The sequence below is a fragment of the Petromyzon marinus genome, chromosome 46 (assembly GCF_048934315.1).
Source record: "Petromyzon marinus isolate PM22_M1 ecotype Great Lakes invasive population chromosome 46, UKy_Petmar_22M1.pri1.0, whole genome shotgun sequence".
Lineage (NCBI taxonomy): Eukaryota > Metazoa > Chordata > Hyperoartia > Petromyzontiformes > Petromyzontidae > Petromyzon > Petromyzon marinus.
In genome coordinates this window covers 1,404,536-1,411,781 of record NC_133712.1, presented here as the reverse complement: position 1 = coordinate 1,411,781, position 7,246 = coordinate 1,404,536, and the positions used below count along the sequence as shown (strand labels likewise).

Sequence of the window (7,246 nt, the reverse complement as noted above, 5' to 3'; positions counted from 1 at the left end):
ACCCTCTTGCAGCCTCTCCATACAATAGCCATTGTTAACAGTTGATTGCATGCGATTCTGCATTACCCAAAATACCGTGCAGCATCTCCAATCTGTCGCGTTATTATGGCTGCCGTGGTCACGTGACGGACTCGATGGACCCCGAGGAGCGATTCGAAGGGCCGGTGGATGCCACCGACACCATCCTGGAGCGTGTGGTGGGTGAATCTTACTTTAGTACGAGTGCAGCTGGGCTAGTGCTGGGCTGATCTGTATTTCCATGAACTGTAGTGTTTTTCCACCGTGATTGCCACGCTCCCCTCTTATTGACCAGCTCTTGGTTCCCAGCAACCCTCGTCTGGCCGTATGGTCTTACTGTTGCTAAGCAGAGACACTGAAGTCTGAAATGCAAGGCGTTTGGATTGAAGACTAGTTATGCTGATGTGGTTGTGTATTTCACACGTGTGTAGTTTGTACGTGTGACTGTGCTTGCTTATTGCACTTTGTATTGACGCTCAAGTACATGTCTGGTTGGGAGTATGGCGATGTGTGTGGTAATATGTGATGGTGTATATTTCTATGTTACTGGTTGTGTTTACATGTTGTGTTAATGTGTAATATGTAGGATGTAAGGTTGCATTAGTCATCGGATGTGTGGAAACGCATGTATTGACCAAACCACCCTAGATCTCCAATGATTAGCAGGATTGTGCATGGATATTGCTTGCATGAATGATCACAATTCCTAATCGTTATTATATGTTCCCTGCACCTCCGATTAGCATGGTTGGCTACATACGGTGTAAAATAAGTTCAACATACAAAATTCATTTCATTCTCTACTCTACGTTCCCACATTGATGCTCCCCACCAACACACTAACCCACACTGAACAAATGTGAAGTATGGTCAATTAACCCCCTCAACCCAAATTGCATGGGGAGGCCCTCATCGATGAAGTGCTGATTGAGTGAGTTGTAAATGGAGTTGTAAATAGGGTGTATGGTTGTTGCGACATGAGTAGTAGGTGTCATGTGATGTCATGTGATTGTTGAGTGTTGTATGTGATTGTATACTTTTTTTACGTGGCTTTTATGCCTTGTGTATACAATTGTGTAATTATGTCGCTGTGTGTAGTTACATAGTTGTGTTGTGTATGTGGTTGTGTCATTGTTTTGCTTCGTGTAGTGATTGTCGTCTGTTGTGCATGTGGTTGTGTAATAATTTTTCCCTGTGTGGTGCAGGGCACGTTGTTGGACGAGGTATCAGGGGTGAACAAAAATAAGGCCCCCGTGCTCCCCCAGGGAACCCTGCCCCCCAAGACCATCGTGTCCTCGTGGAATCGTCGGGTACACAAATACACGACATTCACGACGCAACACACGACGAGTATGCACTAAATTCACACGCGTTATACGTGAAGTGTTGGATCCTCGCTGCCTGAAGATCACAGGAGACGGTCTTAGATGATTGGCAGATGCACCAACTGTGACATACACACAACAAAGGCATTTGGGACCCCCACACACACAAGACATATGTATGAAGTGGTTGGGTGGCTTACGATTAATACTGGATCAGAGATACTTGAGCTGGTACCACTGTGATCCTGGGTTTTAATCTGGGTTTCAGCCACCGAAATCTCAGGTGTATTGAGATGGTCTCCATCTAGTCACCAGAAGATTGAAAACACGTTTCAACCTTCTGTCAGTTCACTGCTGTATGACTATAATTAATATAAAACGTGACACACTCAATTCAAAGCGTGTGTCTTAAACGTACAAATCAATTTTAATGAATCTGTAACGTTGCATGCCTAGTTGTCGTCGACAGTGATCCGCTGACTCAACGTTTCAGTACTCTGCTGAGTCAGCATCTCGGCTCTCACGCAGAACCAGGAGTTTGCCTCGGCGCGAGGCCGCACATTCCACGCGCTGCAGGCCAAGAACATCGCACGGCCACAGCTCAGCTTCACGCAGAGAGTGGACAACTCAAACGTGCCTTTCCTGCCCAAGCTGCGTGTGAAGCCCAATGCCCTCAAGCCGCTGCCAGCAGGTACGGAAACACATCAGGGACACATACGGCCCATGGGGCCAGATGGCATGCAACCACATTTCATACAACCCATGACTTTGATGTGTGTTGAATTTTTTTGCGCACCGTCTTACGTAGCCAACCGTGCTAATCAGAGGTGCGACTGCACTTTATATATCCCGTAACCACATGAGGCCGAGCATTTTGAAATGGCACTCAAAGAATATTCATCTCTCGCTGAATATTCATCACACTCGTACAAATAAGCACATATGTTAACATGTAATAAATGACTAATGCATCTCAAATCTTCTCATGCTGTGACATGGATCACTTTACATAAAGAACCAAAGAGTATGGATCATTGCAGTCACGAAAACTGCAAATCTAGAATATTGCATAAAAGCTGTTATGTATGCAAATAATTACATCGAGGTGCATGCTGGGAATTACTGACAAGAAGAAGACGAATACAAACTGGAAAACAAATGGAAATAAAATATGGATTGTTTTGGGGAATCAAGTTGCCTTTGGCAGGAAGCTTTACTCAAAAGGATGGACAAGAAAGTTAATGAAATAACAGCCAAAGGAGTGAATCTTTTAATATGACCACCGTGGTGATTGTGTGATGAGATTTGCTCATGCACAGACGTGAGATGAATTGTTGAATCACTCGACAGTGAAGTATGGGGAGGCCTTTACCCAGCAGTGATAAACGACGGCTAATGAGGTTGGTGTGAATGTGTGTTTGTGTGATTGCAGCACTGCGTTTACGCCGGGACGTGCGCCCGGATGACCTGGACGTACCTCCCGCCCTCGCTGACCTCCTGCACCAGCAGCGTACGCATACACAGGAAGACGTGTACGTACACACACACACACTAACATACAGACACACGCACAGATGCACACACCAATACCATCGGAGGCACAAAGATATGTACTCATGCATGCATCAACACAATAAGATGAATGTATATACGTACTAATGCAGGCACATAAAACAACAACAAGCACAATTTACCACTAGTGCTAGGCTAGGTACACTCTGAGGCTACGTGAAGAGTTGAAGGCTCACTGGCAGGAGATAATATAGATTGTTGTGCTGTTTGTGAGCACTTATGAAGATTGGCACAGCACACAAGGGGGTAGTGTGGGAAACACCATGCCCAGGTGCTGTTTATCTCCCCATTACGGATGTATATACACTGCACCAGGTACTCATTCAAGGCGGAGTTCACCTAGCAAAGGCTCAAGACCAGTTCAGAAATTCTCCAATTGTAATATGAGGCGCAAATATATCGACTCATACACTGATGTAAAAATTTGCGCAAAGATGTGTACGCTTAAATCTTGACTTAAAGCTTTCGTGACTGCAGGAATTCATATTATTTGGGTATTTTGGTAAAGCCACGTAGATAGATCAAATAATAAAAAATAATAAAGATAGAAATAATAAAAATAATAACAATATCACGACGTTTCGATCGCAACACAAGCAATCGTCATATGGTGACGATTGCTTACAAGCAAATTCCTTAAATTGACATGCTAATCTCTCACAATGTAATGGCCACCCCCACAGCTTCATTTGTCAAGATTTACCTGATCTTATTACACAGACACGATTTCAACCGAGAAGATGGGTACAAACTGAGCAATCATTGGAAGGACGTTATTAACCAGTTTAGGTCATAACTGGCTGTGATGTTCCCTCTCTACTTACCTATGTGAGCAGTTACATTTCAACTCTCAGCGTTACATTCACTAACACAACCACTTTTAGCTGTGTTAGTAAATGGCGGCTTGCCATCCTTTTCCACCTCCATGTGGCAATGTTCTTGCCGAGCTCTCTCCGAGCTTACATTGACAAGCAAATTTCTTACATTGACATGCTAATCTCTTACATTGACAAGCAAATGTCTTACATTGACATGCTAATCTCTTACATTGACAAGCAAATCTCTTACATTGACATGCTAATCTCTTACATTGACATGCTAATCTCTCACAATACAATGGCCACCCCCGCAGCTTCGTTTGTCAAGATTTACCCGATCTTACATTTACATACAAATTTAATCTCTAGCCCGCCCACTGACCCTTCCGCTACACCCATCCCAAACCTTTATAACTCCTTAGCAGCGCTCCCACCATATATTCTCAGCAGCTCTCCTGCGATATTTCTCACCTGATGACAATAGCTTGTGTTGTGATCAAAACGTCGTGATGTTATTTTTTATCTTTATTATTTTTTATTATTTGATCTATCTATGTGGCTTCAACGAAAGACCCAAAGAATATGTGTACGGTTACATGCAGACACACAAATGCAAATTAGATACACAAGCAAATAGACATTGGTACACACCAGTGTGTATTTGTGTTTCATACAAGTGTGTCTGTCCTGTGACTTCCCATCAGTGAGTATTCACTGCTCGTCATGGCTTTGGAATGCACCTTGCCTGGTGCTGATGGTGTGCTGATGGTACCAGCCAGTGCTGAATTGTTGCTGCTGTTGTGTGCCCATGTGTGCGTGCAGCTTTGCCCACCATACCAGTTTGAGCTGGAGACTTTCACTCCCAGTGAGGAGCTCCTTCAAGAGCCAGAACCACAGGTGAACACACACGTACACACAAGTACACACACGAATGTATATATATACATACAAAGACAAAGATCCCTCATATAACCTGAACATACTTTTGCGGCAAGTGCTGTTAGCGAGCACCTCCGAAGGCCGGCATGGCAAACGAGGGGCTGGGTGGTCGATACCACACCCGGCCACCTTTATCTCTTCAGTACTAATGTTTACGCACTGCACCATTTACTCAGTTGAGGCTGAGTCGACCAAGGGGAGGCCCAGAACCGGTTCAAGTGATCGTCACTGGTGTTGGCTTTGAGCAGGAATCGAACTTGGGTCGCTGGGTTCATAGCGTAGTGCGCTACCGCTCCTCACATACACGTATACACACAACAAAGTGCTGGTGCTACTGCTGGTGATGTTACTTTTAACAGTGTTGATGGAGATGATGAACATGGAGCTGGTAGTGGTTGTTGGTGTTATTGTTGATGGTGCTGATGTTGTTGGTTCTGCTTGTGATGTTGATGGTCTTGATGGTGCCGTTGAGAAGAAGGAGGAGATGCCACTGACCTTAGTGACCTCCTTGGAAGAACTAGCGCAGGTCAACGAAAAGCTGCTCCAGTGCAAGGAGTTCGCTGTGGACCTTGAGGTAAGGGCGGTGTGAGTGTGTGTGTGTGTCGGCGTGAGTGTCAGTTTGTGGGAAGCTGTAGTGTAGTGGTTAGCATTCTACACTATGAACCCAGCCACCCGAGTTCGATTCTCACTCATGGGCAACACTCGTGACAATTATCTGAACCGGTCCTGGGCCTCCCCTAGTTTGACTCGGCCTCAATTGAGTACCTGGTGCGATGTTTAAAAACATTGTCGCTTGGGAGACAAAGGCGGCCGGGCATGGTGCTGGCCACCCAACCCCTCGTGTGCCGTTTCGGCCTGCATAGGTGCTCTCTAACAGCACTTGTCCCAACAGTCTGTTAAAGCTCTACGGGGGATCTGTGTTTGTTGTCTGGGTGAGTGCCAGCATGTGTGTGTGACGTGTGTGGTCGTATAATATCGAGTTGTGATGTGCGGTTGGTTTGTTGGGTTGTGCCGTCTGTGTGCTTTCGTCCCGCTCGACCGCCTATCTGCCTCTTCTACTGTTGTTTGTCCGCCGACCGTTGAGCGGCTATTCCTGTGCGTGGCCCCGTAGCATCACTCATAACGTTCCTTCCTGGGCATCACCTGCCTCATGCAAATCTCGACGCGCGAAGAGGACTTCATTATCGACACACTGATGCTGCGCAACGACCTGCACATCCTCAACGAGGCCTTCACCAACCCCAAAATTGTCAAGGTGAGAGGCACGCGTGCACGTAGACATGCATAAACAAAATAATCGAGTGAGACAGCATCCCTCTCCCTCGCCGACTTTGTAGCACGACGCCTGGGTCCCTCCAGCTTGCTGCCAATGTATCATTGCACTGCCTGCACACTCGATATGAATGCCATTGGGTGAATGTTTACGACAGTAAATTGCACTTGTATTGCACCTAAAGCGTAACAAACATAAATTTTGATTTAAAGCTTTCGTGACTGCAGTAATTCATATTCTTAGTTTTTTCGGTAAAGTCACGTTGAAGAGAAACAACAAAATAACAAAATATATATAAAACAATAAAAAATTCTCACGACGTTTCGACCATAACTCAAACGGTCATCATCATACCGACACACCTGATGATGACCGTTTGAGTTATGGTCGAAACGTCGTGAGAATTTTTTATTGTTTTATATATATTTTGTTATTTTGTTGTTTCTCTTCAACGTGACTTTACCGAAAAAACTAAGAATACGTAACAAACATCTCGGGGCGCAGAATTACACGGGGAGAACAGGAGGGAGCAGAATTTTTTATTTTATTTAAAGCTTTCGTGACTGCAGGGATTCATATTCTTGGTTCTTTCGGTAAAGTCACCACGTAGAAGGGCAACAATAAAATAATAAAAATATTAAACAATAAAATTCTTGCTGTGGTTTTCACACCTGATGACCATTGCTTGTGTTGCAGTCGAAACGTCGTGAGAATTTTATTGTTTTATATATTTGTATTATTTTATTGCTTCCCTTCTACGTGGTGGTGACTTTACCGAAAGGACCAAAGAATAGGAGGGAGCAGGTCGGACCGAGCAAGGGAAATAGAGAAAGGAAGCAATTAAGGGGGGCTGGCTGCAGCCATGCCTTGTTGACAGCGGCGGCGGCGACGATGGTTACTAGGGACGTTGTAACCATATCTTGAGCACCGGCCACGTGAGAGGCGTGGTGCTTGACGCGGCGACGCAGTGGCGCAGTGATTGCCACGGTGACGTGGTGATTGACGCTGCGGTGTGGCGGGGGCGCAGGTTTTCCACGGAGCGGACTCGGACATTGAGTGGCTGCAACGTGACCTGGGCCTGTACGTGGTGGGCCTGTTCGACACGCACCCAGCGGCGCGCTCCCTCGGCCTCGCCAGAAACTCGCTCGCCCACCTCCTCATGCACTACTGCAGCCTGTCTACAGACAAGCAGTACCAGCTGGCTGACTGGCGCATCCGGTACGCACGCCGCACTTGCTCGAACCTCTGCATACGCACGCGCATGCACGGGCTAACTTTTACACACGTACAAAAACAAAGGC

At 45.9% G+C, this 7,246-nt stretch overlaps 1 long non-coding RNA gene across 1 annotated transcript; it reads left to right on the top strand.

The window, feature by feature from the left end:
• The first annotated feature begins 4,555 nt into the window (after positions 1-4,555).
• Positions 4,556-6,893, top strand: LOC142930943 (uncharacterized). Its single transcript, XR_012946942.1, has 3 exons — positions 4,556-4,630; positions 5,148-5,246; positions 5,784-6,893. It is a non-coding gene; the product is annotated as an uncharacterized LOC142930943 (long non-coding RNA).
• The last annotated feature ends 353 nt before the right edge of the window (positions 6,894-7,246 follow it).